This window comes from Tachypleus tridentatus, chromosome 1 (genome assembly GCF_004210375.1).
Source record: "Tachypleus tridentatus isolate NWPU-2018 chromosome 1, ASM421037v1, whole genome shotgun sequence".
Classification (NCBI taxonomy): domain Eukaryota; kingdom Metazoa; phylum Arthropoda; class Merostomata; order Xiphosura; family Limulidae; genus Tachypleus; species Tachypleus tridentatus.
Genome location: NC_134825.1, coordinates 165,448,189 through 165,468,011, shown reverse-complemented (window position 1 = coordinate 165,468,011; position 19,823 = coordinate 165,448,189). Strand labels below are relative to the sequence as shown.

At 34.6% G+C, this 19,823-nt stretch overlaps 1 pseudogene across 1 annotated transcript in view; it reads left to right on the top strand.

Annotated features, from left to right (window-relative positions):
• Positions 1-19,823, top strand: part of LOC143233418 (SPARC-related modular calcium-binding protein 1-like) — a 91,893-nt pseudogene that overhangs the window by 57,834 nt on the left and 14,236 nt on the right. Inside the window, exons 7-9 of the transcript XR_013018130.1 lie at positions 1,520-1,600; positions 13,673-13,762; positions 15,626-15,875. The product of XR_013018130.1 is annotated as an SPARC-related modular calcium-binding protein 1-like (transcript). The remainder of the gene's footprint in view (positions 1-1,519; positions 1,601-13,672; positions 13,763-15,625; positions 15,876-19,823) is intronic.

The window sequence follows — 19,823 nt, the reverse complement described above, 5'->3', positions numbered from 1 at the left end:
GTGTGTTTTTGATAATGTATACAGAATCGTAATGACTGTGAACTAACCCACCGTTAAAATATTTTTAGGATTAGCCAGAACTAAACCTATTAGCATTAATCACTACTAAAGATATTCGGAATAGACCTTACCAGACCGATTAGGCGTAGCCATTATTAAACTCATTAGGAACATACTCTAGTAAACCGATTAGGCTAACAGTTAGTTCTATCTCAAAATCACAATTGTCGTTCATATTTTCTTTAGTTGTAAACAATTAATCATTACTTTGAACGATCTTTGTAATATGTGATTTAAATATTTATTAAATATCTCAGTTATTTACATGTCACACGTTAAGGTTCAGTCTTCTATGTTATATTTGCTAATTTTGTAAAAGAATGCTATTCTTAAACTCATTAAAACAACTTTATTAAAACTGCTTATTGCTTGGTAATAATATGTGAAAATGACATTATGAGAAGACAGAAACATAACTTTGTGTTCAGGGTTTGGTGCTAAGTGCAATAAAACTTCCCAATATGCTAATTAATTAAACATTAGAAACATAAAAACAACGTTTTCTTTTGACACAGTTAAAGGTTAAAAAAGTCGACTAGTTTCGGTAACACAGTTAATATCATAGGTGCTTCCTTTCATTGTACGAAAACCAAACTTTGTTTTTGTTTTTTAAACTTAATAAAGTAGCACAAGATGCCTGAAAAATAAATTACGCTAATTAATGTATTTTAATAAGATTTTTCTTTTTGGTGTTCTAACAAAACTACGCTTTTGAGTTGATGGGTTATTTATATTTTGATGCACTTTTCATGAGCATCCATTATTTTAACTTTCTAGCATTTTTTTACTTCATAATATAACTCCCCCTGGCAGGACAACGCTAAGTTACGGGCTGACAAGGCTAAAATAGGAGTTTGATATCCCGTGTTGGACACAGCAGATAGCACAATGTGTTTTTATTCTCAAGCAAATAAACATAGAACAGATGACAGAAATAATATTTCAAAATTGATTGTTTAGTACAGACATTTAGTATGATATATATTCTTTTGTACGTAACTTTGTGTTTGCATCAGTAACTATCAGAAGTTTCATTGCGATTTGATGTATTATTAATTTTGTGTTTGATGTTTTCAAATTAATTTTTTTAATATTCTCGAAATAGATGAAAAATACAGTTATGTTGAAAATATACATTAAACAATGACATGAATAGTTTAAAAGCTAACACCAGCGACACATATCTGCTGGATATTGTATTTCTGGTATATTCATGTTGCATAAAACATGACGTTTTAAATAAGTGTAATTTCTTTCAAGGTTATTATTCCGTCATATCTCGCTTCATTAGGTGCACACACTCTGTCTCTCTTTCTTTCTGTCTTTCTTATTATCCTGTTAAGTCCAACTTTCCGTTTTCTGTCGGTTTCCCGCCTCCAAACTCTTCGGCTGGGACCAATGTGCAATATCCATCTGGACTCCGGTCCATCAGAATGTCACTAACCTGTTTGACATGTAGTTTTTCTTCGCATTTTTATGTCTTTAAATTCAGAAGAGAATCCTGTGGGCAAGTCGACAGAAAGGAAGTTGCCACTCCCAGGTACGTCACGTCTCTCAACTGCCTTAATAATAATGTAGAATTAATGTCTGATTTAATGTAGCTTATTTTCATCCTGACCCAAAAATCTTTAAACTGAAAAAAAATCTTATATGTCTTAATAACTGTAACTTCATTTTGTTTGTTAACTTCTCTTGACGTCTTCGCTAATGTTTTCCTTGGTCTTTGTAATTTTCATTAGTTTTGTAAGGACATAAAATATGTAACAGTTAAACGACACAGGCAATTGACAAATGCTAAATGAAAACTGAAACCAAGATGACCGCGTTGGCGTTTCGTCTTCGTGTTTTATATGTAAACTTTTCTTTAAATTTAGATTTAGTGTGTTTGGAATTTCGCGCTAGCTGTCCTTAATTTCGCAATGAAAAACTAGAAGGAAGGCAGCTAGTCATCACCACTCACCGCCAACTCTTTTACCAAAGGCCCGACATGGCTAGGTGGATTAAGGCGTTCGGCTCGTAAGCTGAGAGTCGCGGCTTCGAATTCCCGTCGCACCACACATGCTCGCCCTTTCAGCCGTGGACGCGTTATAATGTGGCGGTCAATCCCACTATTCGTTGGTAAAAAAAGTAGACCAAGAGTTGGCAGTGGGTAGTGGTGACTAGCTGCCTTCGCTCTAGTCTTACACTGCAAAATTAGGGACGGCTAGCGCAAATAGCCCTCGTGTAGCTTTGCGCGAAATTCAAAAAAAAAAACTTTTACAAAAGATTAGTCGGATTGACCGTTACGTTATAACGCCCCCACCGTTGAAAGGGCGAGCATGTTTTGGTGTGATGACCACCTGGCCATGGCGGGACAAGATACGACAATACCTCAAAATAATATAATATTGAAAATTTAAGTTGTAATAAAACAGCAAATCATCACTGAACCGATGCCCGGTAAAACGTTTCGTTTACTTCTTCATATCCTCCGTTTCGAAACGCAGTTTATATAGCTACAATAATCGTGTCATTAATTACATAATCAGGTTGGTTAAAATATTAATTATTAATAAGATATTTGTTAATAGTAGACCTATAGTTATTAGAACTCTTTGTAACACTTGGTTACTGATGGTTATCTTATATATTGTGTAAGGTTTTGTCCAAGTAATATCTTTGGTGACATTAAAATAATGATTTACATCGCGTTTATCGATTAAAAAAAATGTCGCTAGTGTTCGAGCAGGTTTGACAGAAGGTTTGTAACTAGGTTGACAAACATTCTGTGATTTAAGATGTCACTGTAATTTTAGTTCTTCGAAAGCGGACAGTTTTGTTTAAAATTATCTACATACCTACACAATGGGCTATCTGTGCTCTGTTTACCATAGGTATCGAAACTCTGTTTCTGGCGTTGTAACTCCGCAGACACACGTTGTGGCACTGGCGAGTTCGAGAGAAGACAGTGGAATTTTGTGAGGGGGGGAGTTTAGTAAAATATTAAAAACCTTTGTTCCTACGTGATTTCTATGTGTCAAGAATGTATGCGGCACATTGGTTACGATATCAGTGTAAACAGTTGGTACGTTTCTTGTATTAATTAAAAACATTATATACGGTAACTGTATAATAACTTAGAACAATCTTTTCCATATAATAATAATTTCAATTGCTCTAGACTGTTTCACAGTTTAATGTCCACTAGGTCTGACATGGCTAGGCGGTTAGGGCTCTCGACTCGTAATCTAAGGGTCGTTGATTCGAACTCACGTCACACCAAACATGCTCGCCCTTTCAGCCACGGGAGCGTTATATTGTTTTGGCCAATCCCACTATTTGTTGGTGAAAGAGTAGCCCAAGAATCGGTGATGGTTGGTGATGACTAGTTTCCTTCACTCTTGTCTTACACTCCAAAATCAAGGATGTCCAACGTAGATAGCCCTCGTGTAGCTTTGCGCGAAATTAAAAACAAACAAACAATCCACGAGACTAATCCGAGCAGGATATAAGAAATAAGACTAATCACAAAAAGTAAAAATCCTATGAACCAAGTGCTTTTAGAAGTTAAATTTTCCTTCTTCAAGGGTTAGTTGATAATTATGTAGTTTAACGTAACTGCCGCTAGGATTGTTCATTGTTTCGGTCACAATAACACTGATTATTCCTCTGTTCTATGGGCTCAACAGTCTCTGCTGATTAATTACGTATGCCTGAAATTTATGTTTTTTGTTGTTTCTCTCTTGAAGGTAAATTTGTCTTCAGTTAATTTTCTACAATTTCCTGTACTTGCATTGAAGGTTTCAGTTTATTAACATGCAAATATATTTCGTTTTATTTGAAAGCATAGCTGCCCCCCCAGTGGCACAGTGGCAAGTGCTAAAAACTGTGATTCGATACCCGTGGTGGGCAAAGCACAGATAGCCCTATATGTAGCTTTGTACTTAAGTACAAACAAAGCATAGCTTAAGCCTCAAATATTGATCTAATTGTCTAAAAATGTAATGTTTGACTCTCTCATTTTTACCTTTACTGATTCATGAAAGCTACTTACTGATTTTTGTTTGACTCTCTCATTGTTACCTTGACTGATTCATGAAAGCTACTTACTGGTTTTTGTTTGACTCTCTCATTGTTACCTTGACTGATTCATGAAAGCTACTTACTGGTTTTTGTTTGACTCTCTCATTGTTACCTTGACTGATTCATGAAAGCTACTTACTGGTTTTTGTTTGACTCTCTCATTGTTACCTTGACTGATTCATGAAAGCTACTTACTGGTTTTTGTTTGACTCTCTCATTGTTACCTTGACTGATTCATGAAAGCTACTTACTGGTTTTGTTTGACTCTCTCATTGTTACCTTGACTGATTCATGAAAGCTACTTACTGGTTTTGTTTGACTCTCTCATTGTTACCTTGACTGATTCATGAAAGCTACTTACTGGTTTTTGTTTGACTCTCTCATTGTTACCTTGACTGATTCATGAAAGCTACTTACTGGTTTTTGTTTGACTCTCTCATTGTTACCTTGACTGATTCATGAAAGCTACTTACAGGTTTTTGTTTGACTCTCTCATTGTTACCTTGACTGATTCATGAAAGCTACTTACTGGTTTTTGTTTGACTCTCTCATTGTTACCTTGACTGATTCATGAAAGCTACTTACTGGTTTTTGTTTGACTCTCTCATTGTTACCTTGACTGATTCATGAAAGCTACTTACTGGTTTTTGTTTGACTCTCTCATTGTTACCTTGACTGATTCATGAAAGCTACTTACTGGTTTTTGTTTGACTCTCTCATTGTTACCTTGACTGATTCATGAAAGCTACTTACAGGTTTTTGTTTGACTCTCTCATTGTTACCTTGACTGATTCATGAAAGCTACTTACAGGTTTTTGTTTGACTCTCTCATTTTTACCTTTACTGATTCATGAAAGCTACTTACTGATTTTTGTTTGACTCTCTCATTGTTACCTTGACTGATTCATGAAAGCTACTTACTGGTTTTTGTTTGACTCTCTCATTGTTACCTTGACTGATTCATGAAAGCTACTTACTGGTTTTTGTTTGACTCTCTCATTGTTACCTTGACTGATTCATGAAAGCTACTTACTGGTTTTGTTTGACTCTCTCATTGTTACCTTGACTGATTCATGAAAGCTACTTACTGGTTTTTGTTTGACTCTCTCATTGTTACCTTGACTGATTCATGAAAGCTACTTACTGGTTTTTGTTTGACTCTCTCATTGTTACCTTGACTGACTGATGAAAGCTACTTACTGGTTTTTGTTTGACTCTCTCATTGTTACCTTGACTGACTCATGAAAGCTACTTACTGGTTTTTGTTTGACTCTCTCATTGTTACCTATACTGATTTGAAAGCTACTTACTGGTTTTGTTTACTCTTATTGTTACTATACTGATTCATGAAAGCTACTTACTGGTTTTTGTTTGACTCTCTCATTGTTACCTTGACTGATTCATGAAAGCTACTTACTGGTTTTTGTTTGACTCTCTCATTGTTACCTTGACTGACTCATGAAAGCTACTTACTGGTTTTGTTTGACTCTCTCATTGTTACCTTGACTGATTCATGAAAGCTACTTACTGGTTTTTGTTTGACTCTCTCATTGTTACCTTGACTGATTCATGAAAGCTACTTACTGGTTTTTGTTTGACTCTCTCATTGTTACCTTGACTGATTCATGAAAGCTACTTACTGGTTTTTGCTTGACTCTCTCATTGTTACCTTGACTGATTCATGAAAGCTACTTACTGGTTTTTGTTTGACTCTCTCATTGTTACCTTGACTGATTCATGAAAGCTACTTACTGGTTTTTGTTTGACTCTCTCATTGTTACCTTGACTGATTCATGAAAGCTACTTACTGGTTTTTGTTTGACTCTCTCATTGTTACCTTGACTGATTCATGAAAGCTACTTACTGGTTTTTGTTTGACTCTCTCATTGTTACCTTGACTGACTCATGAAAGCTACTTACTGGTTTTTGTTTGACTCTCTCATTGTTACCTTTACTGATTCATGAAAGCTACTTACTGGTTTTTGTTTGACTCTCTCATTGTTACCTTGATTGATTCATGAAAGCTACTTACTGGTTTTTGTTTGACTCTCTCATTGTTACCTTGACTGATTCATGAAAGCTACTTACTGGTTTTTGTTTGACTCTCTCATTGTTACCTTGACTGACTCATGAAAGCTACTTACTGGTTTTTGTTTGACTCTCTCATTGTTACCTTGACTGACTCATGAAAGCTACTTACTGGTTTTTGTTTGACTCTCTCATTGTTACCTTGACTGACTCATGAAAGCTACTTACTGGCTTTTGTTTGACTCTTTTTGTTTGTTTTTAGAATGAAAGATTTTTGAATTGTCGTTTATGTCAAGTTTTTTTAACACACACTTTAGTGTTTGATATAATAAACTAATATTTGAACATTTCGTATTGTGCTTTATTCAAATTTATTTTTAGTATTTGAATCTTGGGGTATTTGAGAGTTCCATTCTTTTAAAGTTTAGTACGACTTCTGGTTAAGACCATAACAGATCTACAAGTGACGTAATTAGAAGCAAACCTATACATGAAATTTTAAATATGAAAAACAAAAAACAAAAAAACTAAGTTATTTCTTTATCTTTCTGTTCAAATAATTTTGACGGCGTATGAAAGGAAATGAAGAATTACATAATCGAGAAAAGTTTACTCACTTTTCCAGCATGCAGCATATTTGGATCAACGGCCAATTAGTAAATTCTCACTACAAGTATGTTGCAGATATTTACATACTTTAGTGTTATTTTACATCAATATACTACAGACCGAAATCAATTGGAAAACTGATTCCAAGTAATTTAAAAGTAGTTCGTAACAACAACAATAAATAGATATTTAGCGTTACAAAGTTGGAAAGAGCTTCAGTCGACTTGTTCAGTCTTGTTGAATTAATTAAACTTTAAAGTTTAAAACTTAAGTTTTCTGATTGATTGTAATGTTCGATACTCTAAGATATGACATAAAGTAACCAGTGATACATGAAAAAACAAACACATAATTTTAAACATATTCAACAACAAGAACGAAAGAGAACAACACTATTGTTTTTTTTTAATTTCTTGCAAAGCTACCTTCCATAATTTAGCAGTGTAAGACTAGAGGGAAGGCAGCTAATCATCACCACCCACCGCCAACTCTTGGGCTACTCTTTTACCAACGAATAGCGGGATTGATCCTAACATTATGACGCCTTCATGTTTGAATGGCGTGCATGTTTGGTAGGACGATGATTCGAATCTGCGACCCTCAGATTGCGAGTCGGGAGCTCAAACCACCTTGCATGCTAGGCAAACAGTTTTTAATATCACCGAAATAGCATTGTTGTTAAGCTTATAATTAGTGGCAAGGGGTTATTTTAATCCTTTTGCACTAACTAAAACATATTAAAATGTTGATTTTATGAGAGTTTACTGATATGGCTGTTCAACAACTCCCTTGTGGATAATCGAATACTTATTTGTTGTGAAATCCATTCACACAGATGTTCTGACTTATAATTGGTTATTTCATGCGAAGTCAGATAAAACGAAGATCATGATTGGTAATTAGTTATTTGTTATACAGTATAGTAAAAAGGTCCTAACGAACAATCGGTTATTTGCTGTGAAGTCTGTTAAGAACGTCTTGTTATACATAAATAAATCCGATTAATTTATAAAATCAGTTTATGGCATTCCGACCACAGAGCCATCTTGTTTTCAGTTACTTCAGTAAATTTTATTAAATTGTGTGATTGCTATTAATTTTGGCCTGGCATGGCCGAGCGCGATATGGCATGCACTCGGAATCTGAGGGTCGCGGGTTCGCATCCGAGTCGCGCTAAACATGCTCGCTCTCCCAGCCGTGGGGGCGTTATAATGTGACGGTCAATCCCACTTTTCGTTGGTAAAAGAGTAGCCCAAGAGTTGGCGGTGGGTGGTGATGACTAGCTGCCTTCCCTCTAGTCTTACACTACTAAATTAGGGACGGCTAGCACAGATAGCCCTCGAGTAGCTTTGTGCGAATTTCAAAACAAACAAACAAACAAAAGCTATTAATTTTACCTTAAAAAAAGTTTATTTCTTAAAGTGTGCTAATTGTGGATTTTTCGGTTTAATTCAAAATTTTCCGAGTGAAAACTAACAACAAAACCTGATCCCACTGGTCCTTCGAAAAATATAATACACCTCAGAGTGACTTGTGTACAACGCATTATTTGTTTGTACTTTTATTACCAAGAACTGGCCTGGTATGGCCAGGTGGGTTGAGATGTTCGACTCATAATCTGAGGGTTGCGGGTTCGAATCCCCGTCACACCAAACATGCTCGCTCTTTCAGCCGTGGGTGCATTATAATGTTACGATCAATCCCATTATTCGTTGGTAAAAGAGTAGCCCAAGATTTCGCGGTGGGTGGTGATGACTAGCTGCTTTCCCTCTAGTCTTACACTGCTAAAATAAGGACGGCTGGCGCAGATAGCCTTTGAGTAGCTTTGCGTGAAATTCTAGAAAAACAAAACAAGAACTAAACTCTGTTTCGTTTAATCACACTGTTAGTGTTATCACAATAACAAACGCGAACTAATGATCAGCATGTTTTGGTTTTGAATCTGTGGGTTCATGTTTCGAGAAATGTTCCACAAAACCGCGCTGTGCACTTCGGGGCTGTGCTAAACCAAATTTCATTTTTCTGTCAGAGAAGAGAAACTCCGGAGCTGGAAGTGGGTATTGTTAATTACCTGTATTCCCTTCCCCAAGTTTGTTAGTGAGAAATTAGTGACGTCATTGCGCAGATAGCATTTGTAGCGTTGCGCGAAAATTCAGAAACAAACTTATTTAATAAATAATAATACTTTTGAATAGTTTGTTTTTGAATACGACGTCCCTAATTTACATTGAATAATAGTTTGTGTCTCAGGACGGCTGGTTATGGGTATTAACACTTTTACTAATAAAGCAGAGAACAATGTTTCGATCTTCCTAGGTTATCTTCAGTTTAACAAAGAGAGAGTTTGCAACTGATCGTTGCTGGCCGCATGTCTCAGGTACGAGAGTATTCACGCAAGCGTCCGATATAAAATATTCATGACTATTTCCGTCGCGATGACGTCTAAGACTCACCTTGAAAAGAATTAACGTAAAAAAAATTAATGACTTCGTGTGCCCGATACGATAAACAAGTGTAAACCAGTTTAGAATGACGGCGAATAAAACTATTGGTAACTTACTTTGGGGATATATATTTATGTAATTAAACTTTAAGTTTCTCAAAATATTTTACATAAAATTTATTACGTTAATTATGCTAATTATTTAGGTTAAAATAAAATAAGATGGCTAAGTTTTCCAAGTGTTTTTTTCCTTTTAACCTATTCATCGCAATATTATGTGTTTGCAGGGATTTCCCTTTTTGTATACAGGTGGTTAAGGTACTCGACTCGTAATCTGAGAGTCGCGGGTTCGAATCCCCGTCACACCAAATATGCTCGTCCTTTCAACCGTGGGGGCGTTATAATGCCACGATTAATCCCACTATTTGTTGGTAAAATAGTAGCCCAAGAGGTGACGGTAGGTAGTGATGGCTACCTGCCTTCTCTCTAGTATTACATTACTAAATTATGGATGGTTAGCGCAGATAGCCCTTGTGTAGCTTTGCGTGAAATTCAAAACAAAACAAAACAAAGAAACCTCTCTATGGATTTTCGCTATAATAAACATCATATTACCACTGTGATATAATTGACAATATATTTATTAGAATCTGTTTTTTATTAACGATAATAAAGCAAGACGTTAGATCAATGCAATGTTTCATTACGTTGCCTTAATGTTTTACTCATGTGGATAATGGATTAAGCACATTTAAGTGGTAACATCAATCTTCAACAAAGGCAGGGTGAATATTATACATAATCCTACAACATTATATGACCAAGTGGTTAAGGCGCTTGACTCGCAATCTAAGGGCCGCGGGTTCGAATCCCCGTCACACCAAACTTGCTCACCTTTTCAATCGTGGGGGCGTTATAACGCGACGGTCATAATGTTGGTAAAAGAGTAGCCCAAGAGTTGACGGTAGGTAGTGATGACTAACCGCATTCCCTCCAGTCTTACACTGCTAAATTAGGGATGGCTAGCGCAGATATCCCTCGTGAAGCTTTGCTCGAAATTCGAAACAAACATACAAAACCATACTATACAATTCTAAGAAGGTTTAAACTGCACATATTTATTAATACTATGGAATTTGACAAAATTTCTTTTTGTGTTCGTGTACTATAAAGTAAATTTAATAGAATTTTAACAAAAACGTAGCCTGAATCCTTTCATCTATATAAATATGTTGTCTGTCCATGTAACTACTTAGCAGAATGTGAATGGATCTCCACTGAAACTGGTGTTTAGGCTCATTCGGGCCATGCTAAGGTACATCCAAATTTTCAGTTTTGCATTTCATGGATTTTATAGGAATTATTATGTTTTCTCGTTTTTCATGGCTACTCGCCCTCTGTTGATGAACCTTCACCAAAATTGAAAAGAAAGTTCGTTAGGTCCATTCAGAGATATATGCAAAGTCCTAGTTTCATATTTTTTATTTTGCAGTTTTTATGGGCATTTTTGCGGGTTTTTTTTTAAAAATTACATACAACGCAAGCAAGCTTTCATGTCCTAAGATGACCTTTTCATTAATCATTAATTTACGTAACATCCATCCAGGGGACGGGTGCTCTATCTGGTAATGGCAGTATGGTATCATATTGAAATGTTTGTATATTCATTTATATCGCTCATATGCTGAATTTCATGTGTATTACACTTGTAAGATTCATTGAAAGGTAAGGGGGGCCCGGCATGGCCAAGCGTGTTAAGGTGTTCGACTCGTAATCCGAGGGTCGCGGGTTCGAATCCCTGTCGCACCAAACATGCTCGCCCTCCCAGCCGTAGGGGCGTTATAATGTGACGGTTAATCCCACTATTCGTTGGTAAAAGAGTAGCCCAAGAGTTGGCAGTGGGTGGTGATGACTAGCTGCCTTTCCTCTAGTCTTACACTGCAAAATTAGGGACGGATAACGCAAATAGCCCTCGTGTAGCTTTGCGCGAAATTCAAAAAAAAAAAGAAAAGGTAAGGAAATTCAAATGTTCATTCGTTAAATTTGTTGTGATCCTGAAGACTCCCTCTAAGTTAGTATTCGAGGTATAATAATATGAACAAATTATTAATAACTGATTAGGCTCTTCATTGACGTCGACATCAATATATAATACGTGTATAAGAGGAGTGAATATAATTACTTTTGCACAAAGCTACTCGAAGGCTATCTGTGCTAGTCGCCCATAATTTAGGAGTGATAGAGTATAGAAAAGTCAGTTATTCAACACCATCTACTGACTTTTTATACTACTCTTTTTACCAACGAAAAGTGGAACTGACCGTCACATTTTAACGGTTCTGCGGTCGAAAGGGTTAACATATTCTGTGATAGGATTCGAGCACTGGACCCGCAGATTACGAGCCGATCGTTCCAACCAACCAACCATTCTAGTCCGTCGGGGGGGAACGAAGGACGGTAGGTGTACCCGAGTGTTGAATTCCAGATTTACAAGTGAATGTTTTCTTTTTCGAACTGTTCCATGTTTACTAAACAAAGTCTTTGGTTGCACTTGCGCTTAACAACAGAGCCAGATTCAAGTAAGATATCCTGCCAGCTACCGTGTTTGTGTCTGCTACTTATAAAATCGTGAGAGCTAAGTTCCTGTTGAATATCGTGCTATTGACGAAAGTGTATATTTTCCACAATTAATTCTGGTGAAGGTAATAGACCTACTTATTTGTAATAAAATCTAACGCTAGTGAAAGATGGAAAATTGCGATTTCCTGCAAAAGTAATAAAAAATTATCTTTATATGCGGGACATCATTCTGGTTGTGGATAATACGTATTTAATGTATTAATTGTGTACCTTGTCAGTAAACTGGTTGTTTTACTCGTTACGATTTTAAATACTGCATTATGTCTTAGAATATCTCCACTCGTTGATCCTGAGAAGAAACATATCAGCAGTTTAGAAGCTGAATGTTACTTACCGTTAGCTCTTCAGAACTAGTGGTACAGAGATACGTATATTGTAACTACAGAAGGGACTGAAATTATTTTTCGTATGTCCTAGCACTGAAAAAGTATGAGACTTTTTTATATTTTTAGAAATCCTGACCGAATAACAATTAAAAAATGACGTTCTAAAAAGGCCATAATTCCAGCATTGACATTTTAGAAGTTATTGTACTGAACGAGTTATAAATTATTTTGTTTGTTTTACAAAGATCCAGTCTATATTGAGTAGCGTAGAAGTTTAACTTTTCTGAAGAGTTTCTAGTTATGATGAGATTCGATTTTTTAAATTTTATTTCATCAGATATTTATGGAGATCTTTAAGCGGTAAAAGTAAGATATTATAAAGAAATGTTTAATAATTTCTACACAAGTACCCTCGGTGAAAGAGCTGGGTATCTTTCCTTGATTCTCGAATAATTGGTGTTCCAGAGTTAGATTCACTGCTAAAAAGAGATTTGCAAGTATTCATAATATTTAAAGTTTTAAGGAAGATTTCTTGAGTTTGTGAAAGGTGACTTATTATTGGTGAATGTAGAAATTTGTAAAATGAAGCTTAGTTGATTATGGTTTTGTTCGCGAGTTAATAATGAAGAGGTTAATAAGTACGATACTAACCAAATAAAGATACCTACGTGTGGGTTAACCTCAAAACTGCAGAATATGTGCAAACACCGTGATAAAGGATAATATTGATATAGTAAATTTTACTTCAGTAGACGTTATAAAAGTAAAAACTGTGGAACACGTATATCTAATATGATAGGAAAAGGTAGATATAAGCTTATGTTACAACCTAAATAATTTATAACGTGTTAGCATATTATTAATTTACTTACCAAAATAAGCTGATTAAGCCTAACGTGTTAGTATGCTATTAATTTATTTACCCAAATACCTTGTTTAAGCCTAACTAGATCAGCCGTTTCTTTTATCTTTAGGCCTAACATTTTTAATAATGCAGCATTGTTGCTTTCTTTGTCTATATATTAACATTTCCATTTTTCCCTTTTGTTGACCTAAGTGTAATACTTTACTGCTATAAATAATGTTTCCTTACTAAAAATACGATTAGAACAAATGGAATCGAGTGAAGATGATAGGTGTTGGAATAACAAACTACATTAACTTCCTAGTATATTTTTGTTTAAATTATGATCGTTTGGGGTACAGTTGACAAAAAAAAAAAAAAACTACAGCTGTGATACTGAAAATATATGGCCAGTAGTTTACGATTTTTTTCAATTTTTTATTACTTAGCGATCTCTATAACCGCACATTTTTATTATTTGTGGTACTAAATAGGTGAAAATTGATGAAAGTTTTGAAATAATTTAAATGACGAAATACCTAAAAAATTAAACATACAAGTTAAAGAAAACAAAATATCTACCTTTCACGTTGAATATATTAAAACAGAAAATGGAAGCGATAGATTCATACGTTATTTAAATGTGTCTTCCATTCTCAGGTGACACTGTAAAAACGCAGAGACAACCATCTTCTCAACTTCACCCAGCTCCTACCAGGCCTACGTTTATTCAAGAAAGTGACGAAGGACGTAAGTGCATAACAATTTATAGGAAACTTTGAACATTTTAAAAGTTATTTTTATTACATTCCATCTCGTGCATTGTAGCGTGGCACGTGCAGAAGGATACATGCGTCTATACTTTACAAGCACCTTTTCTGTTTTCTCTGAAAAATCTCTCGAACGCCATTGTTCCCATTATTGGAACATTTATTATTATTGAATTAGAACGTTCAGACACGAATAAAGCACGTGTAAAGAAAAATAAATAAAAAGTGACTCTAGAGGTTATAATTTTAAATAACTTTAACGCTAATAATAAAGCAAGTAAAAAAATAATTAATTTACCTCTAGCTGACATGTATCATAGTGCTAGCTAGTCCCATGTGTCAATTTGAGCGTCCACTTGGCCTTTACGGTTACGACAAAAATGTTGAAATTATATTACAACTGAGTGAAGTTACATTTACTCCTTAGCTGGGGTCTCCCCGCTTGTACAGCGGTGAGTCTACGGATTTACAACGCTAAAATCAGGGGTTCGATTCCCCTCGGTGTACTTAGCAAATAGCCCGATGTGGCTTTGTTATGAGAAACTACACACACATCCTGAGATGGGTACATTCCGGCACTAAATTATATATAGTTAATATAACACTTTGGATACAATTTGTCCTGTTGTTACATGACTTTGATATCTTTCTGACACAAAACGTACAACTACGTTCCTGTGTTCGTGCTACTCATTAATATTTTTCCAAATATTTTATGAATTTCGCGCAAAACTACACGAGGACTATCTGCGCTAACCGTCCCTAATTTAGTAGTGTAAGACTAGAGGGAAGGCAGCTAGTTATCACCACCCACTACTAACTGTTGGGTTACTCTTTTACAAACGAATAGTAGGATTGATCATGACATTATAACGCCCCCACGACAGAAATGGCGAGCATATTTGGTGAGACGGGGATTCGAACCCGTGACTCTCGGGTTACGAGTCGAGCGCCTTAACCACCTGGCCATGCCGGGCCCAAAATTTTAATGAAGCTTTAAACGAAATTACTTCTACAATATTTATAAAAAAAAACTTAAAGTTTGGAATGCTTAAATTTCGTTAATAGCATTAAGCACTTAAATATCTTGGATTAGTTTAGTGTATATTTCATTATCAAACACTTTTCACTCAATTAGGAATTGGACGGACATAATTGAAAACTTTAGAGCAAAACGTTTCATATTATAACTGTCAAAATTCTGTAAGAAACTAATGTCCCGAGACATTTAACAATAACATCATTATTAATAACGTTAATAATTTTATTATCAACCTTAGTAATTGGTCTACATTACGCTTCATGTACAATACTTTATAAGCTATTCTTTCTTAAGCCTAATTTTTTCGATAGTCAAGTATGTTAAGCTATTCTTTCTTAAGCCTAATTTTTTCGATAGTCAAGTTTGTTCTACCAAGTTTCGTTCGAGCATTTTTTGTTTAGCTGCTCCCAGTACTAAAATTTAAAACATTCAAAATCCATTTTGCCAGAAGTATTAGAAAATGATTGACTTTTGGGTTGCAAGTTTCGTTTCAGAGCAACATACTAATAAACTATTTATCAGTAGCTTTTCCGTGATACATTTACCTTCTTAAGGTTCTTATCTTGGTGGTATGAATAAAGACAATAGTTCGTAATGAGTGGAATTTACGACGAATTATCCATGATATTAAAATTTATCCTTCAACTACTTTTATCTTAAGTGTAAAATAAAAGAATAGATCCTATAATTTATCAGTTGTTTTCTTGGGAATATAACTTACAGTGTGAGATAGTCTTTAGTTAGCAAATTTATCAACTAGTGGCTTTCATGAGAATATTCCTTCAAACCATTTGGTTTTAGTCTTGGAGAAGTGTAAGGTGGCGAGAAAGAAAGCTCTTGAGACCCAGGGAACGTCCCCTCGGAGCAGAGTTTATGTCCCAGAGTGTAAGAAAAACGGGCATTACAAAGATACCCAGTGCTTCAAAAATAAGAGTAAAGCAGTGTGCTGGTGCGTAAGAACCACAGACGGGGAAACCAATCCTAGGAACTACTTCTCACAGCGGAAGACCACGGTGTAGAAAACTCCGAAGAACAGCCAAAATGTTTAAAGGTAATGAAACTTTTTCTCTCATGACAACAAACGTTTATCTTCTTTTCTTTAACTACTAAGGTGGAAATACCTTGTATCTTGTCGAGTGGGCTGAAATTCGGTAATATGTATGGGCCATTACAATGAAAAAATGTTGTATTTTTCTGGTAATTTATAATTACTTACAAGAAATGTGTTGTAATTTCGAACTTTTTTTTTTATAGTTGAGACAGCTCTATTATTACGACTACAAACGATCGTAAGAGTTTCTCGTAAGATAGTCTATAACTTGAAACATAACACTGTTTTCTACTCGTAAACATAACAGATTCGTAGAATGATAACAATGACGACCCGTAGTATGAAAATCATTCATATAAGCTACTGATAGGTAATAAAGAAACACGAAGCGTATTTTTCTGATGGATTGTTTAGTACAACCCTTATGGTATGTTTTTAACAGTAGATTTGTCGTTACTCTGAGAAAGATCCCGAAACCTTCAGAATAATTACTACCATAAAATACTATTGTCAAATTTATTTTTGGAATAGCTTACCTTCGTTTGACCATCTTCAAATTACCACCTGGGATTCGAAGTGATTGGTTGTTGGTTATGGAAAAAAAAGACTTCGAGATTTGATTAGATACGTTTTTCTTTTTTGATACTAAAATAGCGTAAATAAATAAACTTTGTAAAAGGCATAAGTTTAATACGTGTATATAATCGAGTTTGTTTAATATAAATTAAACTGTCGGTAATTAACTTCCACTGAAACTTATAACAGGGTAATTATATTTAGATTATGTTAAAACCTATTACATACTAAGATGTCAGTGGTTACCTTTCATCAGAGCTTCTAATGTGGAACCGCTTTTTAGCGTTTTTTAAACTTTTTATGTGTTAAGATACAGGTACTTTCTGTTAAAGTTATTACGTATATTAGAGGAAAACTTGTGATTCATACACGAAATGTGTGTTTTTTCAGCTGCGATATTGTGTATTTTATTGTAGAAAATTCATAAAATGTAAAGGCATTACTGTGTATTTAAAGTAGTTAAAACACTTAAATGTGTTTGTTTTTTCTTACAGCAAAGCCACATGGGGCTATCTGGTGAGCTCACGGAGGGGAATCGAGCCCCTGATTTTAGGGATGATAATCCGTAGACATACCGCTGTACCAGCGGGGGGGGGGTAAACGTTTAAGTGATTTTTTTAGACTATTTATGTAGAGGGTTAGGTATGAATGAATTTGATACCCACCAAACATCTCTAGTGCAAAAGACATAATGAGACGAATAGTCTGATCAAAAATAACAAACCGATTGCCGTATCTAGCGACGCTTTGAAAATCGGCCCAGTGAGGGTCGCGGGTTTGAATCTTCGTCACACCAAACATGCTCGCTCTTTCAGCTTTGAGAGCGTTATAATATGACGATCAATCCTATATTCATTAGTAAAAGAGTAGTCCAAGAGTTGGCGGTAGATGGTGATGGCTAGCTGCCTTCCCTCTAGTTTAGGGACGACTAGCGCAGATAGCCCTCGTGTAGCTTTGCGTGAAATTCAAAAACCATACCTTTAAAAACCTAGGTGTCTGGGGCAAGCATCAAAACTCGAGTGCACTGTGAGTGTCTACAAACAAATGAAAATATCCCACAAATTAACCTAAACACTGACATCAGTTCAAATGGATGACAGATCCAATCTCCAAATATCTCTCCTCTTATTTTTCACTCCTGGTGACGTCGTTTATATTTTTCCACTTTAAGTTTCATTTTTTTTATAGCTAAAAGAAATTTTTAAAGCTTTCTACACACGCACGTTACTCTTACAAATGAATTCACGTGCATTTATATATTTAGGTATCAGTAGACAAGTTTTGTTAAAACATAAAATACCAGTAGTTAGCTATTGATTAAACGTATAATAAAGTGCCAGTAGTTAGCTATTGATTAAACGTATAATAAAGTGCCAGTAGTTAGCTATTGATTAAATGTATAATAAAGTGCCAGTAGTTAGCTTCTAATTAAACGTATAATAAAGTGCCAGTAGTTAGCTATTGATTAAATGTATAATAAAGTGCCAGTAGTTAGCTATTGATTAAATGTATAATAAAGTGCCAGTAGTTAGCTATTGATTAAACGTATAATAAAGTGCCAGTAGTTAGCTATTGATTAAACGTATAATAAAGTGCCAGTAGTTAGCTATTGATTAAACGTATAATAAAGTGCCAGTAGTTAGCTATTGATTAAATGTATAATAAAGTGCCAGTAGTTAGCTATTTATTAAACGTATAATAAAGTGCCAGTAGTTAGCTATTGATTAAATGTATAATAAAGTGCCAGTAGTTAGCTATTGATTAAACGTATAATAAAGTGCCAGTAGTTAGCTATTGATTAAACGTATAATAAAGTGCCAGTAGTTAGCTATTGATTAAACGTATAATAAAGTGCCAGTAGTTAGCTATTGATTAAACGTATAATAAAGTGCCAGTAGTTAGCTATTGATTAAACGTATAATAAAGTGCCAGTAGTTAGCTTCTAATTAAACGTATAATAAAGTGCCAGTAGTTAGCTATTTATTAAACGTATAATAAAGTGCCAGTAGTTAGCTATTGATTAAATGTATAATAAAGTGCCAGTAGTTAGCTTCTAATTAAACGTATAATAAAGTGCCAGTAGTTAGCTATTTATTAAACGTATAATAAAGTGCCAGTAGTTAGCTATTTATTAAACGTATAATAAAGTGCCAGTAGTTAGCTATTTATTAAACGTATAATAAAGTGCCAGTAGTTAGCTATTGATTAAACGTATAATAAAGTGCCAGTAGTTAGCTATTGATTAAATGTATAATAAAGTGCCAGTAATTAGCTATTGATTAAACGTATAATAAAGTGCCAGTAGTTAGCTATTTATTAAACGTATAATAAAGTGCCAGTAGTTAGCTATTGATTAAACGTATAATAAAGTGCCAGTAGTTAGCTATTGATCAAATGTATAATAAAGTGCCAGTAATTAGCTATTGATCAAATGTATAATAAAGTGCCAGTAATTAGCTATTGATTAAACGTATAATAAAGTGCCAGTAGTTAGCTATTGATTAAACGTATAATAAAGTAATAGTAGTTAGCTATTGATTAAACGTATAATAAAGTGCCAGTAGTTAGCTTCTAATTAAACGTACAATAAAGTGCCAGTAGTTAGCTTCTAATTAAACGTATAATAAAGTGCCAGTAGTTAGCTTCTAATTAAACGTATAATAAAGTGCCAGTAGTTAGCTATTGATTAAATGTATAATAAAGTGCCAGTAATTAGCTATTGATTAAACGTATAATAAAGTGCCAGTAGTTAGCTATTTATTAAACGTATAATAAAGTGCCAGTAGTTAGCTATTGATTAAATGTATAATAAAGTGCCAGTAGTTAGCTATTGATCAAATGTATAATAAAGTGCCAGTAATTAGCTATTGATCAAATGTATAATAAAGTGCCAGTAATTAGCTATTGATTAAACGTATAATAAAGTGCCAGTAGTTAGCTATTGATTAAACGTATAATAAAGTAATAGTAGTTAGCTATTGATTAAACGTATAATAAAGTGCCAGTAGTTAGCTTCTAATTAAACGTACAATAAAGTGCCAGTAGTTAGCTTCTAATTAAACGTATAATAAAGTGCCAGTAGTTAGCTTCTAATTAAACGTATAATAAAGTGCCAGTAGTTAGCTATTGATTAAGCGTATAATAAAGTGCCAGTAGTTAGCTTCTAATTAAACGTATAATAAAGTGCCAGTAGTTAGCTATTGATTAAACGTATAATAAAGTAATAGTAGTTAGCTATTGATTAAGCGTATAATAAAGTGCCAGTAGTTAGCTTCTAATTAAACGTATAATAAAGTGCCAGTAGTTAGCTTCTAATTAAACGTATAATAAAGTGTGTTTTTTTTGTGTTTTTTCTTATAGGAAAGCCACATC